At 43.0% G+C, this 21,567-nt stretch overlaps 1 protein-coding gene across 5 annotated transcripts in view; it reads left to right on the top strand.

Annotated features, from left to right (window-relative positions):
- Positions 1 to 17,739: 17,739 nt before the first annotated feature.
- Positions 17,740 to 21,567, top strand: part of UBAP2 (ubiquitin associated protein 2) — a 105,482-nt gene continuing 101,654 nt past the window's right edge. For all 5 annotated transcript variants that reach the window (XM_028146400.2, XM_028146405.2, XM_028146401.2 and 2 more), the window contains exon 1: positions 17,740 to 17,849. The gene's annotated coding sequence lies outside the window, so the exon portion shown is untranslated. The remainder of the gene's footprint in view (positions 17,850 to 21,567) is intronic.

Below are 21,567 nucleotides of genomic sequence, written 5' to 3'. Positions count from 1 at the left end.
GGATCAAGCCCGAATCCTGGGCATGTGCCCTGATAGGAATCGAATGCCCATGCCCACTCTCACCACTCCTGTTTGACATAGTACTGGAAGTATTAGCTATCGCAATTAGGCAAGAAGAAGAAATAAGAGGCATCCAAATTGGAAAAGAAGAAGTGAAGCTGTCCTTATTTGCAGATGACATGATATTGTACATAAAAAACCCAAAAGATTCCATCAAAAAACTAATAGACTTAATAAATGAATTCGGCAATGTAGCGGGATATAAAATTAACGCCAGGAAATCTATGGCTTTTCTATACACCAATAATGAACTTACAGAAAGAGAGACTAAAAAAGCAATCCCATTTACCATCGCACCAAAAAAATTAAGATACCTAGGAATAAACTTAACTAAGGAGGTAAAAGACCTATACGCAGAAAACTACAGGACACTGAAAAAAGAGATAGAGGAAGACGTAAACAGATGGAAGAACATACCATGTTCCTGGATTGGTAGAATCAACATCATTAAAATGTCCATACTACCCAAAGCAATCTACAGATTCAATGCACTCCCCATCAAAATACCAACAGCATATTTCACAGACCTAGAAAGAACTCTCCAAAAATTCATCTGGAATAAAAAAAGACCCCGACTAGCCTCAGCAATCCTCAGAAAGAAGAATAAAGTAGGTGGGATCTCAATACCAGATTTCAAGCTGTATTACAAAGCCACTGTTCTCAAAACAGCCTGGTACTGGCACAAGAACAGACATATTGATCAATGGAACAGAATAGAGAACCCAGATATCGACCCAAACCACTATGCTCAATTAATATTTGACAAAGGAGGCATGAACATACAATGGAGTCAAGACAGTCTCTTCAATAAATGGTGTTGGGTAAACTGGACAGATACATGCAAAAAAATGAAACTAGATCACCAACTTACACCATACACAAAAATAAACTCAAAATGGATACAGGACTTAAACATAAGACGGGAAACCATAAAAATACTAGAGGACTCCACAGGCAACAAAATCTCAGACATATGCCAAAAGAACTTCTTCACTGACACTGCCCCTAGGGCAATGGAAGCTAAAGAGAAAATTAACAAATGGGACTACATCAAAATAAAAAGCTTTTTTACAGCAAAAGAAACCATCAACAAAACAACAAGAAAGCCCACCGCATGGGAAAACATATTTGCAAATGCTACCACTGATAAAGGTTTAATCTCCAACATCTACAGGCAGCTTATGCAACTTAATAAGAGGAAGATAAATGATCCAATAAAAAAATGGGCAACAGACCTAAACAGAATATTTTCAAAAGAAGACAGAAGGAAGGCCAAGAGACACATGAAAACATGTTCAAAGTCACTTATTATCCGAGAGATGCAAATCAAAACAACAATGAGGTACCATCTCACACCTGTCAGAATGGCTATCATCAACAAATCAACAAACAACAAGTGTTGGCGAGGATGCGGAGAAAAAGGAACCCTCGTGCACTGCTGGTGGGAATGCAGACTGGTGCAGCCACTGTGGAGAACAGTATGGAGTTTCCTCAAAAAACTGAAAATGGAACTCCCATTTGACCCAGTAATCCCACTCCTGGGAATATATCCGAAGAAACTAGAAACACCAATCAGAAAGGATATATGCACCACTATGTTCATAGCAGCACAATTTACAATAGCTAAGATTTGGAAACAGCCTAGGTGCCCATCAGCAGTTGACTGGATCGGAAAACTGTGGTACATCTACACAATGGAATACTATGCTGCCATAAAAAAGAAGGAATTCTCATCATTTGCAGCAACCTGGATGGAATTGGAGAACATTATGCTAAGTGAAATAAGCCAGTCAATGAAAGAAAAATACCACATGATCTCACTCATTTAGGGATAGTAAAGAACATTATAAAGTGGTGAACAAAAAGATAGATACAGAGACAGTAAAGCATCAAACAGACTTTCAAAGTACAGGGGGAAAGTTTGGGAAAGGTGGGGGAGTTATGAAATCAAACGAAGGACTTGTATGCATGCATATAAGCATAAACAATGGACGCAAAACTCTGGGGGGGGAGGGCATGTGTGGGTGTGGGGTGGGGGGTAATAGTAAGATATGTACACATATAATACCTCAATAAAAATATTTAAAAAAAAAATCATGATTATTTGGATTGAATTTAAGTGAGGGAGATCTGCCATCTCCCTGGGACTGTGAAACCTGCATGGAAGGATGCTCAACCAACTGAGCCACAGCAGACAGGCTCCGGCCAAGTTTTCCCCCAAGCAGGAATCAGGAGCCTCTTTATGCCTCCTGGTTGCAGCCTCCCCTTTTAACCACAGAGAGATGATAAGCTTGGCCAGGCTGCCCATACTGGAGGAAGAAGTCATGTGTGGCCTTTCCCCCTGACTCAGGGACCTGAACAACATTGGAGAGGAGCTGAAAGCTGGGCTACCTACGAGGTAGAAGTCATGTGTGGCCTTTCCCCCTGACTCAGGGACCTGAACAACATTGGAGAGGAGCTGAAAGCTGGGCTACCTACGAGGCTGGGAGGCAGCTTCCAGAGAATACTAAGAACTCTGCTAGGAGTTCAACTGGTAAAATGGAGCAAGAAAAGAGGTGCTGGTACTTGTAGGAAATGCCCTCTCTGGCAGAGTGGCCACTGCTGATGAGGATTAGGGGGTGACAAACATTAGCTTTGCCCTGCAGACAAGACCCCAGCATCCACAGGGCCAGTTTGGGTCGATCTGTGTTTGTAATCAGGTGCTGATTTTGTTTTCCCTGAGATCTTTCCCCTCATCAGGTCTTTATCTGCACCATGGTAGCTGGCTGTGGGGAGAGTGGCAGTCATTTTATGTTGGAGCTATTTTTCAACAGGGCACATCCAGGAACTGGTTTAACCTGCTTCTGAGAATCTGGACTCCACCTCATTCTCCTTTGGCTTCAGAAAAGGGAGGTGGAGGTATGGGGAGGAGGAGATGGGATTTAGCCAAAGGAAACTATGAAGTCAGGAGATTCCTGCAGAGGTAACTTTGAGGGAGGAAAGGGCCCCAAGGCTTCCCTGAGCTTCCACCAAACTATCTCCTCACAGATCATAGGCTAGAGACCCCGGCCCCTTTCTGCCTCTCTTATAGTTAGTATCACTTTTGAGAGAAGTCTTCCCTGCTCATCAACATCTTGCAGGTCTCCAGGTGCAGTCACCCATGGCAGGCCTCACCCTCTGTAGACCAGACTTAGTTCCTTGAGGGCAGGGCCTGAGCTGTTGTCTGAACCTCCACCAGATCTATGTGGAGTCAGTGTTGGGCTGAGAAGCAGAGCAGCCTCTGGAAACTTCCATCGACCCATCTAGTCTTCTGCTTCCATCACTATATGATAGCTCAGTGCCCTAACTTGCAGCTTTCTTGACTCCTATTGTATCTTCTGTTTCTGGAAGCTGGCTGTGTTGCACACTTTAAGGCCAAATTATAGGGCATAAACAGCATTGTTTGAAATTTCAGTAAATAAAATGCCGATAGGTATGTTTCCTTGTATGCCTCCAAATCTGCTTTCCTCCCTCCTCAGTACCTCTGGTCTCTTAACAACAGGCTTCTTTGTCCTCTGGTTTCTTGTTAAGTTCAGCCAATAGGGACTAGAAGGAGGGAGGAGAGAGATGTGAGATTGTTTATTGGCCTTCACACACCCCAACTTCCTAAAAGCAGGGTCTCTGCAGACCCCTGTCCAGTGGCCCTTTTCATATACTCTCTGCTCCCTCCTGTTGTCCCCTCAGGTCCAGTAGTGATCTGGTTTTCCCATTGTCGCTGGCTTGGGGGGTTTGCAACATTTCTTGTTGCCTTTTCTTTATTATACTCCCCTCAATTACCCATTCGTTTCTTTCTGGGACCCTGAAAGATAATACAGGTATCACTAGATATGTGAATCACCTAACCCTAACATAGGTCTGTCACTTGTCTGTGGGAACTTAACAAGTTACCTAGCCTCTCTGAAGCTTGGTTTTCTCATGTCAAACACTGTAGAAAGAGGAGTGCTCTGAGGTCACTTTCAGCTCTTAGAATCTTTGGTTTTAAGTGTAGCTCCTATAAAATTCAACCAGAAGAATATGGGCCTGAATGGAAAAAATATACATATAATTAATTCCATTAGGCACTTGGATGTAGAGTTTAGGGGAGTTCCCCAGAGTTAAGAGTGAGTTAGTAGGGCCCTGGCTAGGTAGCTCAGTTGGTTAGAGCATCATCCCCATATGCCAAGGATGCAGGTTCATTGCCCAAAAACAACTCGATGTTTTTCTCTTTAAAAAAAAAAAAAAAAAGCCCTGGCTCGTGTGGCTAGGTTGGTTGGAGCATCGTCCTATACACCAAAAGGTGGCTGGTTCAATTCCTGGTCAGGATACATACTTAAGTTGCAGGTTTGATCCCTGGTCAAGGTGCGTAGGGGAGGCAACCGATTGATGTCTCTCTCACAGTGATGTATTTCTCTCTCTCCCACTTCCTTTTTCTAAAATCAATTAAAAAATTTTTTTAAAAATATATTTTTATTGATTTCAGAGAGGAAGAGAGAGGGATAGAGAGCTAGAAACATTGATGAGAGAGAAACATCGATCAGCTGCCTCCTGCACACCCCCTACTGGGGATGTGTCCGCAACCAAGGTACATGCCCTTGACCGGAATCGAACCCGGGACCCTTGAGTCCGCAGGCCGACGCTCTATCCACTGAGCCAAACCGGTTTCGGCTAAAAAATTTTTTTAAAAATATATTTTTATTGATTTCAGAGAGGAAGGGAGAAGGAGAGATAGAAACATCAATGATGAGAATCACCAACTGGCTGCCTCCTGCACGCCCCCTACTGGGGATCGAGCCCACAATCCAGGCATGTGCCCTTGCCTGGAATCAAACCCGGGACCCTTCAGTCCGCAGGCCAATGCTCTATCCACTGAGCCAAACCAGCTAGGGCTCTAAAATCAATTTTTAAAAATCTTTTTAAAAAAAGAGTTAGCAGGGAAAAAGGCAAGAAATACCTCCATCTGTGCTGCATGTGTATTTATTTTAAACATGGTCCTTTCCAAGGCATTCTCCAGATGTGGTAGGAATGAGTTTTTATTTTATCTGTATTTGTCTGTTTGTTTTGTTGTTAGAAAATGTAGGAAAAATCTCTTTCTCCTGGCGTTTCTCAATCTATTTCTATTAATCTACTCTCTTTGTATTTTTCTTATTATTTCTGTTTCTCTCCATTAAAACAAAGAAAAGAAAAAAGGGTATTTCCTTCAGAACCTACAGAGCAGGGGAGAATCAGAATGTTCCTAACAAAGGCGCCTGGCAGGGATAAACGAGACGGCCAGAACGGACAGGCACCTGGAGCTGTCAGTTAGAAGGAAAGAGTCCCAGATGCTGGAAACTTTTGGCCATGGACAAGTTTTCCCAAGCTGAGACCAAGGCTGACAATTAATTTTAATTTTGTACTTTGGACTGAATCCACTTTGGACAGACTCTGCATGGCTGTCTCTTGCACCACTCAAATGCCTTATACCTGTGATTTCAGGGAAAGCGCTTAAAAATCAGAGAGGGAGGCTGAGATTTCTCTATAACGGGAAGGACTTTGATAATGCTGGGTTCTGCTCTAAGTGCTTTCCACATATTCACTCAATCTTCCTAACAACTCTATGGAGGAAGCAGTATTATCTCATTTTACAGATGAGGAAAAAGGCCCAGAGAGGTAAAGAAACTGGCCTGCACTGGAGTCTGGTTCTCCACTACTTCATTCTACCACCTTCAGGATTACAATGTAGCTTTATATATCCTGTAGCTAGAAACAGGCTATGGTGGGAGTATTTATGTCACAAATTAGCAAATGCTACAAATCAAGGCTTGTTTTGTTGATTGTCAAGGCTTAAGAAAGAGATGAAGTTGCAAAGGCACAGGGAAGTAAATGCAAGGACCTCATGAGAAAGATGGATCACCCTCAAAAACAGCCTTGGACTCAACAACTTCCAGATAGACCCCATTCCCATCATGTATAACCTTTAAAGATCCCCTTTTTAAAAAAGAATTTTTATTGATTTCAGAGAGGAAGGGAGAGGAAGAGATAGAAACATCAATGATGAAAGAGCATCTATGATCAGCTGCCTCCTGCATGCCCCCTACTGGGGATCGAGCCCGCAACCCAGGCTTGTGACCTCCTGACTGGGAATCAAACTGTGACTTCCTGGTTCATGAGTCTATGTTCAACCACTAAGCCTCACTGGCCAGGCAGTTCATTGAGTTTTGACAGTGTATACACCCATCCAACCACTCAAAATAAGACGTATTTCCATCACCCCAGAAAGTTCATTCAAACCTCAAACCAATAGATTTCTACCATGGCTCCCAACCTGCCCGCCCCCAACCACTTTCTGATTTCTTTCAAGTAAATAGTATTTTAACCTTCCAATTGCTCAAGCCAAAACCTTGGAGTCATCCTTGATTTTTCTCTTTCACCCCACTTCTAATCTATTAGCATTTCCTATGAAGTAGATTTCAAAATACATCTAAATTCTAACTGCTTCTTATCAACTCCACTGCTTCCTCTTTGGTCCAAGTCACATCCTCTCACCTCCTGACTATCTCCAGCTTCCTCACATTCACATGGTCACTCTCCTATAGTCTGTTCACATGGCAGCCTGAGTGATCTTTTAAGCATGTAAGTTGAGATCATGGTCCTGGCCGGGTAGCTCAGTCAGTTAGAGTGTTGTCTGAATATGTCAAGTGGCAGGTTTAATCCCCAGCCAGGACACACACAAGAATCAACCAATGAAAGCATAAATAAGTGGAACAAAAATCTCTCTCTCACGCTGAAACAAATTATTTAGCTCAGAAGGTGTGGCTCAGCATTTGAGCGTTGACCTATGAACCAGGGGTAATGGTTACATTCCTAGTCAGGACACATACCTAGGTTGTGGGTTCGATACCTGGTCGGGGCGTGTACAGGAGACAACTAATTGATGTTTCTTTTCCTCTCTGTCTCTCTCTCTCCCCCCCTTCCTCTCTGTCTCTAAAAATCAATTAAAAACATATCCTCAGGCAAGGATTTAAAAAAAAGTATGAGTGCATATATATCTATATAGTTTTATTTATAAATTTACTGATATAAAGGATGTATAAAACACAATTTACGCCGAAACCGGTTTGGCTCAGTGGATAGAGCATCGGCCTGCGGACTGAAAGGTCCCGGGTTCGATTCCGGTCAAGGGCATGTACCTTGGTTGCGGGCACATCCCCAGTGGGGGGTGTGCAGGAGGCAGCTGATCGATGTTTCTAACTCTCTACACCTCTCTCTTCCTCTCTGTAAGAAATCAATAAAATATATTTAAAAAAAAAAAACAAAAAAAAACACAATTTACAAAAAAATTTAGTAATAGATATATTTATTATAAATTCCATATTCTCACTAAATGCTTTTGTTGACATTTGCAAACTCTTGTATTCATAGCTATTCTATCTTTGCAACTGACTAAACAAGTGCGGTTCGAACATAAATGCTGGCTGATATATTTTCATTGATAGGTGGAGTGTTTTCCAGTACCACCAGGCAATTATCAAATTCTCAGGCGGCCTTAGCCGGTTTGGCTCAGTGGATAGAGTGAAGGGTCCCAGGTTCAATTCCGATCAAGGGCACATAGGTTGTGGGCTCAATCCCCAGTGGGGGACTTGTGGGAGGCAGCCGAACAATGATTCTCTCTCATCATAGATGTTTCTCTCTCTCTCTCCCTCTTCTTTCCTCTCTGAAATCAATAAAAATATATTTTAAAAAATTTTTTTCAGGCAGATGCAGACTTGGTGGCCTACAATTTAACTCAATTCTGATGCTATCTACCTGCAGGTAGGGTCAGATCCCATAGGTAAGGGCTCAGTCCTGAAAGACTGCCCTCACTTCCGAAGCTAATTGCAAGTCCAGATTGTCACTTCTGCTTCTGACTGACTAGCTGTAAATCAGAAGTTCCTATAAGCCCCCTCCTCAGGTTTGGTCATATGTTAGAACAGCTCAGGCAAACATTTACTTATGATTACCAGTTTATTATTAAGAATATTATTTTTTCTTAAAAAAGGATATTATAAATGATACAGATGAACATCGAGATGAAGAGATACACAGGACAAGGTCCAGAAGGAGCCCGAGTGTAGGAGTGGAGCTGAGGTTTGCCATCTTCCTTGGGAGATGGATGCATTTACCAACCCAGAAGCTCATCAAATCTTCCTGAGTTTGGTGGATGGGGCTGAGAGTTCCCACCCTCTAATCACTGAGTCTTTCTGGTAACTAACCCTAACTGAGCTACTAGGTTCTCCCCCTGCACCCACTTCATCTCATTAGCAGAAAAAATCTCAGGTGGGAGAGGAAGGGATTGTCATAAATAACAAAGGGCTATAACTTAGGGACTGGGCACCACCATCTTGTGGCTGTGGGTGCTGCCATCTTGTGAGGATGTGACAGTCAATTAGCATATTCCCTCTTTATTGGCTGTGGGCTCTGCCATCTTGTGAGGGTGTGATGGGACAATTAGCATATTCCCTCTTTATTAGATAGGATAGAGTAAGGCAAGTATAAGAACTTCACTCATTCATCAGTGAAGTGAGCAACTTCCTTGCCAAACTGAAAAACAGCATTTGAATGCTGAAAAAATATATTTTTGTAGCATTCAAAATGTAACAGCTATAGCTATGACACACTTTTTTAAAAAAATTAATTTTTTAGAGAGAGAGGAAGGGAGGAGAAACGTCAGTGTGAGAGGGAAACATTCATTAGCTGCCTCCTCCATGCACCCCAACTGGGGATCAAAACAGAAACCTGGGCATATGTCCTGACTGGGAATCTAACTGGTGACCTTAGGTGCATGGGACAATGCCCAACTAACTGGGCCACACTGGCCAGGGCAAGAGTGGCTTGAATGAGTGTTGTCCCGTGCACCAGTCTGATCTCAGGTCCGGAGACAACTGGTTGATATTTCCCTAACATCGATGTTTCTCTTTCTCTCCCTCCCTCCCTCTCTCTAAAATCAATAAAAATAGTGTGTGTGTGTATATATATATATATATATATATATATATATATACATATCTATATATTTTAACTAGTGACCCAGTGCATGAAATTCGTGCACATTAAAAGGGAATTAGAGGAAATATTTTAATATTGCTATTTGCCCTTTTTCTATAATAGAAGTGCCAGAGATGAAAGAAAATTAGTAAAATGTATATGAAAATCTTCTTCCTGTCAGAGTCTGGGGTGTGCCACGGGAACCAGAGTCAAGACCCCGCCCATCCACGTGTGCCTTGAAATTGCGCAAGACCCAGACCTGGCTGGCCCCACCCCCATCAAGCCCCACCAGGCAGGGGCACAGCCTCAGGTCCCCAGACCTGGTGCCGGGGCGGGGTGCGTGGCCTGAGGTACCCTGGCCCAGGTCAGGGCACGCCTTGAGGTCCCCATCAAGCCCTGCGGGCAGGGGGCACGGCCTCAAGTTCCCCATCAATCCCTGCATGGTGGGGGATGTGGCCTCAGGTCCCCTACCCCAGTCCAGTGCCATGCAGCCTCAGGTCCCTGCTGATTGCTCGTTAAGGCTCATTACGGGAACTTGGCCTCCGCTGTGGGCACAGCCATCTTGTGTTATGGAATCCCTGCCTCCACCGTGGGCGCAGCCAGCTTGTTATGGCATGACTGTCAATTTGCATATTCCCTATTTATTAGATAGGATAAGGATGTTTTGGTGGTTGAACATTGACCTGTGAAACAGAAGGTCACAGTTCAATTCCTGGTCAGGGCACATGCCCAGGTTGTGGGCTCAATTCCCAGTGGGGGGCATGCAGGAGGCAGCCGATCAATGACTCTCTCATCATTGATGTTTCTATCTCTCCCTCTCCCTTCCTCTCTGAAATTAAAAAAAAAAATATATATATATATATTTTTAAAAAAGATGTTTCCTTACCTGTCAGGAAGCTAAAGACGAACTCACAAGTCATTTCCCAGATCCATGACCTACTTAACCATTTTCCCTAGAACAGAGCCCAGTACGAGAAGCATTGTGGCAAAAGGCACAATGCCTTCAACCAAGAGGCATTTGATCTTTAAGAAGTCAGCAGGTGTAGCCTTTCTGTCCCTGCAAAAAGCCATAGTGAACTATCTTTGGCACGGAACAGGGCCCAAGCTGCCGGGAGATTATCATTTGGCAGGGAGAATGTTAGGGGAGGTCTGAGCTGACAGGTTGTTAAACCCTTTCCTTCCCTCCCTAGTGTGCTGTGTGTGTGTGTGTGTGTGTGTGTGTGTGGCGGGGCGTGGGTGGGTGGGTGGGGGCTGAGGGGCATTTTCTTCCTCAGGCAGGCTGGGAACCGTTCTCATCCTCATTAGAGCAGATTTTTCCTGATGGCTAACTTGAGTACATTTTTCAAAGCTCAATAGAAAAGTTGTGCTTAAATTTATTCAGTCACTTAAGATTGATATGCAAGTGAGTGCTCAGTGAAAATATTCTTTCTTTAGTGATCACAGCTGGCCCACTCTCAGTGGCAGAACTGGCACCATATCAGCAGATCTGAGGGGGTGGCCTCATCTAAAATATCCACCCCTCCACCTGTCATTCCACCATTACAGCTTAATTCCTCAGGGTCTCTAAGGAGGCTTTGCTGCTTCTAGAGACATTCAGTTTCTATTGACATACAAATTCCTCCTCAAAAAGCATTTTAGCAAGGATTAGTAACAGGAAGAAATAAATTCCTTAGCCTAGCAGTCAAGACACTATACAATCAGATGTTACCTCTATAATTTTCTCTTCCACTACACTGAACAATCCCTTCAACCAGACTGGTCTTTGAGCTTGCCCTGCATTTATTGTTCACACAATTTCCCCTGCCTGGAATATCTGGCCACCCACCTTCCCCTAGTCTGTCTCTTCTATTTTTCAGTAGCCATTTATTTATCATCTACTATAGTAAAGCACTATGTCAAGGATTTTTTTTTTTAAATCCTCACCTGAGGATATGTTTATTGATTTCAGAGAGAGAGGAAGGGAGAGAAACATCAATGTAAGAGAGAAACATTCATCAGTTGCCTCCTGTAGGAACCTAGGTACATGCCCTGACTAGGAACCAAACCCACAACCTTTTTGGTGCATGGGACTACCACCAACCAACCAACCAACTAAACAACCAGCCAGCCAACTGAGCCTCCAGGCCAGAGCTGTCAGGAAATTTTACATTTTAATTAGTTAATTAATTAATTTTAAAAGGTTTTAATTTATTTTTTATTTTATTTTAGAAAAACAGCAAGGGAAAAGGAGGAAGACAAACATCAGAGTGAGAGAGAAACATCGATTGGTTGCCTCCCCAATGTACCCAGACCAGGAACTGAACCTGCAACCCAGGCATGTATGTGCCCTGACCAGGAATGGAACCGGTGACCTTTCAGTGCACAGGACAATCTCAACCAACTGAGCCACACCTGATAGGGCAAGATTTTTAAAAAATATGTTTTTATTGATTTTTTTAGAGAGAGAGAGAGAGAGAGAGATAGGAAGGGAGAAGGGAGAGAGAAAAACATCAGTGCAACCTTGGCATGTGTCCTAACTGGGAATTGAACCAGCAATCTCTTGGTGTTTGGGACAATGCTCAACCAGCTAAGCCACACTGGCCAGGGCAGAGTTTTTTTTTTTTCTAACATTGCTTTTTCAGAGAGAGTGGGAGGGAGGGAGGGAAAGAGAGAGAAACATAGATGTAAGAGACACATGGACTGTTGCCTCCTGCACACCCCCCCCTGGGGGGTGGGGAGCTAACCTGCAACCCAGGCGTGTGCCCTTGGCAGGGAATCAAACGAGCATCCCTCTGGTGTGACATTTTAACCACTGAACCATGCCGGCCAGGGGGAGACTGGTTAAAAATTTGTTCACAACACCCAGAACAGAGCTGGGCACATAGTGGGCATACAATAAAATCGAGGTCAAACTTGTCTACTATTCTTTCCATCTCTAAAATTTGCTAAGTTCTAATTTGGATATGTAGGTGTGTATTGCTTTCTGCATTTCTCTTGTAAATATAGAGGGAATTTTGAAAGATAACTACTGAAGGCATCACTTTTCATTTAAAAAATATTTATTGAATATGTTTACTATGAGCTAAATCCTGTGCTAGGTGCTAGAAATACAGACATGAAAAGACAGAATTCCTGCCCTCGCCAGTTTGGCTTAGTGCATAGAGTGTCGGCCTACACACCAAAGGGTCTTGGGTTCGATTCTGGTCAAGGGCACAAACCTTGGTTGCAGGCTCCTCCCCGGCCTGGACTCTGGTGGGGCTCTTGCAGGAGACAATCAATTGATGTGTTTCTCTCACATCGATATTTCTCTCTGTCTTTCTCTCTCTTCTACTCTCCCTGAAAATCAATGGAAAAATATTCTCAGGTGAGGATTAACCAAAAAAACAAAACAATACAAAACCATAGTTTCTGTCTCAAGAACGTATAGTGCAGTGGGGGAGAGACAAGCATAAACACTAATAATGCTGGAGAAAATAAAGTACCATGTTTGGAGTCAGGGATACCTGGGATTGAATCCTGACTCAGTATGATTCTTTTAAATTGTTAGTTTAATTAACACTTTATTTTCTTTCTTTTTAAAAAAATATATTTTTATTGATTTTTAAATATATTTTATTGATTTTTTACAGAGAGGAAGGGAGAGGGATAGAGAGTTAGAAACATCAGTGAGAAAGAAACATCGATCAGCTGCCTCCTGCACACCCCCTACTGGGGATGTTCCTGCAACCAAGGTACATACCCTTGACCAGAATGGAACCTGGGACCCTTCAGTCTGCAGGCCGATGCTCTTATCCACTGAGCCAAACCGGTTAGGGCAGTGGTCGGCAAACTCAGTCAACAGAGCCAAATATCAACAGTACAATGATTGAAATTTCTTTTGAGAGCCAAATTTTTTAAACTTAAACTTCTTCTAACACCACTTCTTCAAAATAGACTCGCCCAGGCCGTGGTATTTTGTGGAAGAGCCACACTCAAGGGGCCAAAGAGCCGCCGCATGTGGCTCGCGAGCCGCAGTTTGCCGACCACGGGGCTAGGGCAACACTTTATTTTCTTAAAAATTTTTTTATTTTATTTTAGAGAGGAATGGAGAGAGAGGGAGAGAGAGAAAACCATCAATTTGTTGTTGCATTTATTTATGCATTCATTGGTTGTTTCTTGTAAATGTCCTGACTGGAGATTGAACCTGAAACCTTGGTGTATTGGGACAACGCTTTAAACAACTGAGCTACCTGGGCCAGGGCAAAAATTTAATTTCTCTATGCATTTAAAATGTACTCACTCTGTAAAAGATGTATATACAATCATCTTTAAAGGAAACATGTGTTAAGTAGGGTCTTTGACCTTTAGGACCAATGAAAAGTTGGATACAGGGTGATCAGACAGTGATGGCCTAGGTCTGTCTACTTCCCAAACTGGAATTACCAGAATGAAAATAATCTCTTCCTAAAAGAAAAGAAGGCAATTCTTTGCCAGCCCCTATTCTTCATGCTTAATAGGACTGTTAACATCCCATCTGTATTAATTTGCTAGTGCTGTTCTAAGATAGCACCACCGACTGGGAAACTTAACAGAAATCTCTTTCTCACAGTTCTGGAGGATAAATGTAGATCAAGGCATTGGCAGGATTGTTTTTTTCCAGAGGCCTCTCTCCTTGGTTTGTAGATAGCCATCTTCTCCCTTTGTCTCTTTAAAAAATAATAATAATTTTTTTTATTGATTTCAGAGAGGGAGGGAGAGGGAGAGAGTGATAGAAACATCAATGAGAGAGAATCATTAATTGGCTGCTTCCTGCATGCCCCCTACTGGGGGATCAAGCCTGCAACCCGGGCAGGTGCCCTGAAAGGGAATCGAACCATGACCTCCAGGTTCATAGGTTGATGCTCAACCACTGTGCCACACCACGCTGGCTGGACCTCCCTTTGTCTTCACATGGTCTTTTCTCTGATTCCCTGTGTCCTGACATCAATCATATTGGATTACTGTCTACCCCAATGACTTTATTAAACCTTAATTACTTCTTCAAATACTTTATCTCCAAATACAGTCACCTTCTGCATTACTAGGGATTAGGACTTCAGCATAAGAATCCCCCCCGCCTGGCTGGTGTGACTTAGTTGGTTGGAGTGTTGTCCTGTACACCAAAAGGTCTCGGGTTTGATTTCCAGTCAAGGCACACACCTAGGTTGAGGATTTGGTCCAGGGTTGGGGTGAGTATGGGAGGCAACCGATAGATGTTTTTCACATAGATCTCTCTTACCCTTACTCTCTCTAAGATCAATAAACATATCCTAGGGTGAGGATTTAAAAAAAAAAAAAAAAAGATTTTTTTTTTTCCAAATTGTAAGAAAAAGTTTATTTATAAATTTAGAGGTAGCAAAAGTGAGCCAGCTGGGCTGCAAAGGCTTGGGAAACAAGTTAGGGAGGTAGAAGGGCCTTTGGAGCTTAGGAGAGGAAAGGCAAAGGTAATGTGCCTAGGGGGAAGAAGAGGAGGAAAGGAAAGGTGCATGCATACTCCCCTGAGAGGGAGAGCCCACTGAAGGGAACATAAATCAACCATAAACCATTTATCTAGAAATTTCAGAATATTACAGAAATTTCAGTATTATCAAAAAGGGTAAAATCTAAAACCAAAACCCAACATTATAACTGACCTAGAGGCCCGATGCACGAAATTCGTGCAAGAGTAGGCCTTCCTTCGGCCACCTGAGCTTCCCTGGCAGCCCTGCTTCGTCTGGAAGGTCGTCTGGTCTAATTAGCATATTACACTTTTATTATTATAGTTTCTTAACCTCTAGACAATTCACTGGTATAGTTATTATTATCCCCATTTTGCAGATGAGAAAACTAAGCGGGATAAGATGGAAGTACTTTGTCTAAGGTCATACATTTAGATTCTTCTAGAATAGGGGTTGGCAAACTTTTGTGTAAAAGGCCAGCATGTAAATATTTTAGGCTTTCTGGGCCACTTGGTTTCTTTAGAAACTCTGCTATTATATTGTGAAGACAGCCATACACAATACATAAACAAATAAACATGGATGTGTTCCAACAGAACTTAATAGATACTAAAAATTGAATTTCATGTTTTGTGTGTCACAAAACATTATTCTTTTGATTTTTCTTTAGCCATTTCTCTCTCTCAAATCAATCAATCAATCAAAGAAATAATATATGCACCCTTTGTTCATTGCAGAATTATTTATGATAGCCAAGATTTGGAAGTAGCCAAGTGCCCATCAGTAGATGAATGGTTAAAAAAGCTGTGATACATTTACACAATGGAATACTACTTGGCCATAACACATAATGAAATCTTACCTTTTGCCACAGCATAGATGGGCCTGGAAAGTATTATGCTAAGTGAAATAAGCCAGTCAGAGAAAGACAAATACCATATGGTTTTACTTATATGTGGAATCTAATGAATCAAATAAACAAACAAAATAGAAATAGACTCATATATACAGAGAACAAACTAATGGCTGTCAGAGGGGAGAGAGTGGTGCGCTGGATGAAATAGGTGAAAGGATTAAGGGGAAAAACACAGGAAAAAGACAACTGTATAGACACAGATACAAACAGTATGGTAATTACCAGAGGGAAAGGGGGTGGGGGAGTTAGGAGAAGGGAAAGGGGTAATAAATGGTGATGAAAGGAGACATGACTTTGGGTGGTGAACACAATACAATGTACAGATGATGTATTATAGAACTATTCACCTGAAACCTCTGTAAGTTTATAAATCAATGTGACCCCAATAAATTCAATAAAGAAAAACCCCCAACACTTTCTCCATGTAAATAATTAAAACATTACAGATTAGATTGATTATAGTTCCTTTTGACTAGCACCCTCAATCACAAACCATTTTTCCCACTATTAACAAACAGTTACTGTTATCAGGTTTGTATATATCCTTTCAGAATTGTTTTTCCTGTGTTCTTGCTATTAAGTTTTTACCTCTCAAGGGTAGTTATCTTTGACTCTCCCACACATTTCTATAAAGCAGTACTACAAAGAGGAGGAAGACTGTACTGAGCAGACACAATCCTAGCTCACTGTCAAAAGGGGAGAGATAAGATACATCTACATATGAATAAGTTCTGTTTGTTAAAGGCACAGTCTGAGCATTCTTTGATCAATTTGGATGAGGAACAAAGCCCTCACTTTAACTGGGCTGGACTGTTAAGGTTTCCATTGTTTTTATCAAGTAATTTAACCTATAACTAGTCTATTAGTAACTAGCAAGTTAGTAGTGTTAATTCCCTTACCTACCTCACTTAGTCCTGTTGTGTCCAAATGGTACAAACGGGGTGTGAAAATAATTACGAATATTTATTGAGGATTTACTATGTGTGAAGCAGATACTTTATATATCTCATTTAATTTTCACCACCTGGTGAAGCAGTGTTATCACAAAGGAACACTTGAATTGAGAGGTCAGGCCTGCTGGACTCCAAAGTGCATGTATCTAATAGTCTGGGATACTGCCTTTGAAGATCAAATAAGCCAGTAAATGAGAAAATACTTCAAACTGCATAACATTGTACTACAATTATAAACCATTATCTCCTTCATTATTCTTTTTAAAAAAATTGATTTTAGAGAGGAAGTGGGGGGGGGGGGGGGGTGAAGAGCGAGAGGGGAAAACATCGGTTGCCTTCCCTCTGGCGCCCCGGGATCAAACCCGGAACCTAGGTATGTGCCCGGACCAGAATCGAACCGTGACCTTCCGGTGCCTAGGACCACGCTCCTACCAATTCAGCCACAGCGGCCAGGGCTCCATCATACTTAATTCGTAAAGTTAAAATAGGTGAGATAGTTTTGAGAGGATTATTCATTGTTTGGAAAGGGAAAATCTTGAGTATGAGGCAGGACACAGCTGAACCTCTCTAACCCCTTTTTCATGCTTAAAACGGGAAATCCCTTTATCGAAGGGTTTACATGACTTCATAACAGTAGTATAAACGGCTGACATCGAGTAGGCGTTCAATAAATGTTCATCTTTTCACGCAGAGGAGACTTGGGAATGTAGAATTCGATCCCACATTTAATAAGAAAGAAAGTTCCGTTTGAAGCCCGCTTGGTGCCGCCGGTACCGTGACTAGCCGTTGGCGTTTTCCCGCGCAGGGAGCGGGGAGGAGCGCGAGCTTGGGCTGTGGGTGTGGAAACCTTCTCCCGCCGGGACTGTTCTCGCAGCAAGAACCACGTTCAGCCACCTGGCAGGAGGCACCCACTGGTATTAGTCTCAAATGATAGCCCTGTCCGCTTACCCTTTCGGCCTTCGCTCTGTATTAAGTCTTAGTCGCATCGCCGATGAACCTGCGGGGAAAAGGCTGCACGGGTGGGGGCCTATGCCGCGCAGCAAGCTGGGAGTCGTAGTCCCCTCTCGCAACGTTTGTTGCCCTGAGTGGTTGGAACGCGTCACGTGATTCGAGCAGGGGAGCGACGTGGGAGGGGTTTGCCTTGTGAAGTCATCACAGCGCGACAACGAGCTGCAGCTGTGGGCATCCTGGGTGCTGTGCATAGTTCGCTCCTGATAAACCTCCCTATGTGCTCCATCCCCGCGCCTCCCCTGGCCTCGGCGCTGTGGACCTTCCCCGGGTGGTGTTGGGGGCCGCAGAATAAGCGATGCGCTCCACCCGCGGGCTGGTGAGCGGCGCGTGGTGACTCCTCCTTCGCCCGTGACGTAGAGGTCACGTGACGAGACGCGCTGCCTCTGCTGCCGCCGCCGCTTTGTAAGAGGCACATTGGCAGGTAACGAGCGGCGGCGGCGGCGGCGGCGGGTGCCGAGTCCAGCGAGAACAGCAGCGGTAATTGGCACCCTCTCTCTCTCTCTCCTTCCCAGTTCCAGGCCCTTCACTGCGCTTTTTAGCGTTGAGTTCAGGTCTTCTTTTCTTTAGCCCCGTTTATCCTGCCCCAGTGCCCACCCGTGAGGACCGGGCCGAGCTTCCTTCGTCGGCTGTAAGCGTCCTCAGTATGCCCAGGCCCGGGCGTCCTCCTTCCTCTTCCCATCCTGTTGCCCCGCGCTTCTTCCTGCCTACCCGAGTCCCGGTCGGCCCGGCCCCACCCAGCCTCAGGGGGCTCATTCCCCTCCCCCCTGAAGGTTTCTGCCCTGGAGGGTGTGGTTTTTTCCTCCTACCTGAGTCTCTTCCTGTCCTCTGGAGCTCCCGCACCACGCTGACGCTTCCCATCTTGACCATCTTTCCGTTTTCACGACTGTCGCTCGCTAGTCCTGGGACTGGACCTCTTAGAGCTCAACTTCTGCGCTCTCGAGCCTTTCCCGGCTTACTCGGAGGCATAGTTCAACTCTACTCCTTTTTATTCTGGAAGGCTTTGGTGACAGTCTCTTGGGACTCAGTTTTCTCAGTCCCAGTTCCTGTGGGCGCTTTGTAAACTAAAGCGCTTTCTGTTATAATACCAAAAATGCCTGAGTGCATTACATCTTTTTTGCCTCTGAATCACTTTCTCACTTGGCTGCCCCACCTTTCCCCGTGGGTTTTCAATCTAATTAATTGCCCAGGCATCTCAAGTGCCACCACTCTGGCCTCTTGTCCTTGTTTTCCCTGAGTTGATGCCATCATCATTCCTGTTATTTCCTGTTAGACATAATACTGTAGTTTACTACCACCTCCGTTGGATAGTGTTTCTACTTATATCCAACGTATATTGTCTGCCAGTATTTAGGGTTACTGACTTCTTCAGCACCTGTGTGTCCTAACAACTGAGAGCTTTTTAAGGTCTACATAAGGTATCCAAAGATCATCTTATTTGAAGGGCATATAATTAAAGTTTTTTTGTGTGAAACCAGATCTTTTATATTTTCTATTATGATAGTACTTTTTAAACCAAGAGGTATGTGAGTATTGTGTTCCTCACTTTTTTGCCATGAGATGTACATTCTTTTTTGTGTGTCAGTTTGTTAATAAAAGGTGGTTGGAAAATGGACATAATACCTAAGAGCTCCTATGTCCTAGGCATTAGGTGCCTGGATTGGGTTGGTTCCTGTCTGTCTCAGGAAGGGGAATAAATTTCACTGTCTTTAGATGATAGGGTCTTCCAGTACACCACATCTCTTACTTTCCTGCAAGGACCCCTTGGCTTGGGCTGTCCTCTCATTACTGTGAAGGCTTCCCTTATCTATCATTAGGCAGAAATGATTAGTTTCCCATACTGCTAGCTTAGTGAGTTCCTCCTAATCTCCCCTCCCCCTTACAGCTAGTTCACATGTGTAATGAGATTTCTCCCCCTATCCTGCTTGTTTCCCACAGCTCTGATTTCCTCTTTTTGCTTCCTTGTTGCCTCTGACCCTCAATAATTAAGAAACAATTCCGAGAAGGGGGATTTGTGTTAAGATTGAAATGTGGCTGGAAATGGTGGCATGGGAATGAGGCCATGGGAAAGGTTTGCGGTAATTGCCTCTCCTGCCTGTTTCCTGCCGCTCTGGTTTCTTCTGGCCTCTGTCTTTAAATGTGGGCTGGACCAGCAGTAGTCACTTGGAGCTGCCTTTAGGAAAAGGCTGGAACAATAACACCTCTGCTTCCCTTTCCTGGTAACTGGTGCAGCCAGTGCACTGCTCACCAGAGTGTCTCATGGTTATTAGCCTGAGTGACTTTTATTGTTTGGAAAGAAATAGTAGTAGAACATGAAGAAGAATAGGTTTACTTCAGTACACGCTGTGTCTTGATAGGAACTAGTTAATATCTCTATTGCCTTAAGTATAAACTACATGTAGAAAATATAAAGCAATCTTGAAGATTTGAACTGGTCTGAAGTGAAGCCTTTACTTTTGTAAGGGTTAGTCTTTTTGTTTTAAGTATATTTTTATTGATTTTAGAGAGGAAGGAAGAGGGAGAGAGAGATAGAAACATCAATAATGAGAGAGGATCATTGATCAGCTACCTCCTGCATGCCCTCCACTGGGGATCGAGCCCACAACTCGGGCATGTTCCCCCAACCTGAATCGAACCCGGGAACCTTCAGTCCGAGGCCAACGCTCTATCCACTGTGCCAAAAACGGCTAGGGCTGTAAGCGTTTGTCTTGAAGTGTTGATTTTCTAGACCTTTTTAAAAATGATGACTTTAAGCCTTAACCGGTTTGGCTCAGTGGATAGAGCGTCGGCCTGCGGACTCAAGGGTCCCAGGTTCGATTCCTGTCAAGGGCATGTACCTGGTTGCGGGCACATCCCAAGTAGGGGGTGTGCAAGAAGCAGCTGATTGATGTTTCTAACTCTCTATCCCTCTCCCTTCCTCTCTGTAAAAAAAATCAATAAAATATATTTTTTCTAAAAAAAAAAAAAAAATGACTTTAAGATTTTTGTGTGTGTTATAAGACACTTCCTTTTTGGTGTAAGTGTATTGTGAAGGATTAATACCTGCTCAAAAGAAGCTGTCTGTGTGAATTCACAGACTGAAGTTCCTTTGCTCTTAAACATCTACCTTATTTTTCTTTGTGAGGTATCCTGTAGGTCAGCAAATACCAGTTCTTAATTTGAGTAAATGGAGTGTCCTTTAAAAGTTGAGTGTAATGGCACCTGTGGTGTTGACTGATGAGGTGGTGAATCGATGATATATTTTAGAAGCAGCTGTTTTTTTTTTCTTTTCACCCCACCCCCACCCCCAGAAAAAGAGAGTGGGGATTTAACTTGGAGGCAGAAAGAGGGAAGATTTTTAGGAAATATCACCAAGTAAGCCTGTGGTAGGTTTTGAAGTAATTTGACTCAACTATCAAATATGTAGGAATAGAATCCTTTTTTTTTCCCTTTTTAAGTTCAAGAACCAAATTAATCAGTTTTGTTTAGACAATTATAATGCAAATTGCATATGCTGATATTTCCCACTTTTTTGTTGTTGTTTTCTTGACTTTTATTTCAAAGATGCTGCATTCCTGTACTTTTTAAAGAAAGTATATTTTAGTTTTGAAATTTCTTCCCATGGATTTTCAGGCCAGGTTTGTGAATTTCTGCCTAACGTAGAGTGAATTTCAATTTTCAGGTAACTCATTTTCACACTAGTATTATGAAGTACATTGAATTGGAACCCAGTTAACTCTGTGGAATTAATTTATGAAATTCGGCTTGGATTAAGGAGTGGGTGTTTTATTTACGACTAGGCAGTGCACTCTACTTTTATTTTTTTTTATTTTTATTTTTTTAAATATATTTTATTGGTTTTTAACAGAGAGGAAGGGAGAAGGGATAGATAGCTAGAAACATCGATGAGAGAGAAACATCGACCAGCTGCCTCCTGCACACCCCCCACCGGGGATGTGCCGGCAACCAATGTACATGCCCTTGACCGGAATCGAACCTGGGACCCTTCAGTCCGCAGACCGATGCTCTATCCACTGAGCCAAACCGGTTTCGGCTGCACTCTACTTTTAAAAGTTGTTGGGAATTTGTTGCTTGGTTTTCTTCATTTGGAACCCTAAAGGTAATAGAACATATATTTGATTGGGTCTAAAACTTTAAAAATTTATGTTATGAAAATATTTTCAAAGATAAAGGATAGCATTTCATTTGGTTTTACACC

Source organism: Eptesicus fuscus, chromosome 15 (genome assembly GCF_027574615.1).
Source record: "Eptesicus fuscus isolate TK198812 chromosome 15, DD_ASM_mEF_20220401, whole genome shotgun sequence".
Lineage (NCBI taxonomy): Eukaryota > Metazoa > Chordata > Mammalia > Chiroptera > Vespertilionidae > Eptesicus > Eptesicus fuscus.
This window is presented reverse-complemented; position numbering and strand designations above follow the sequence as displayed.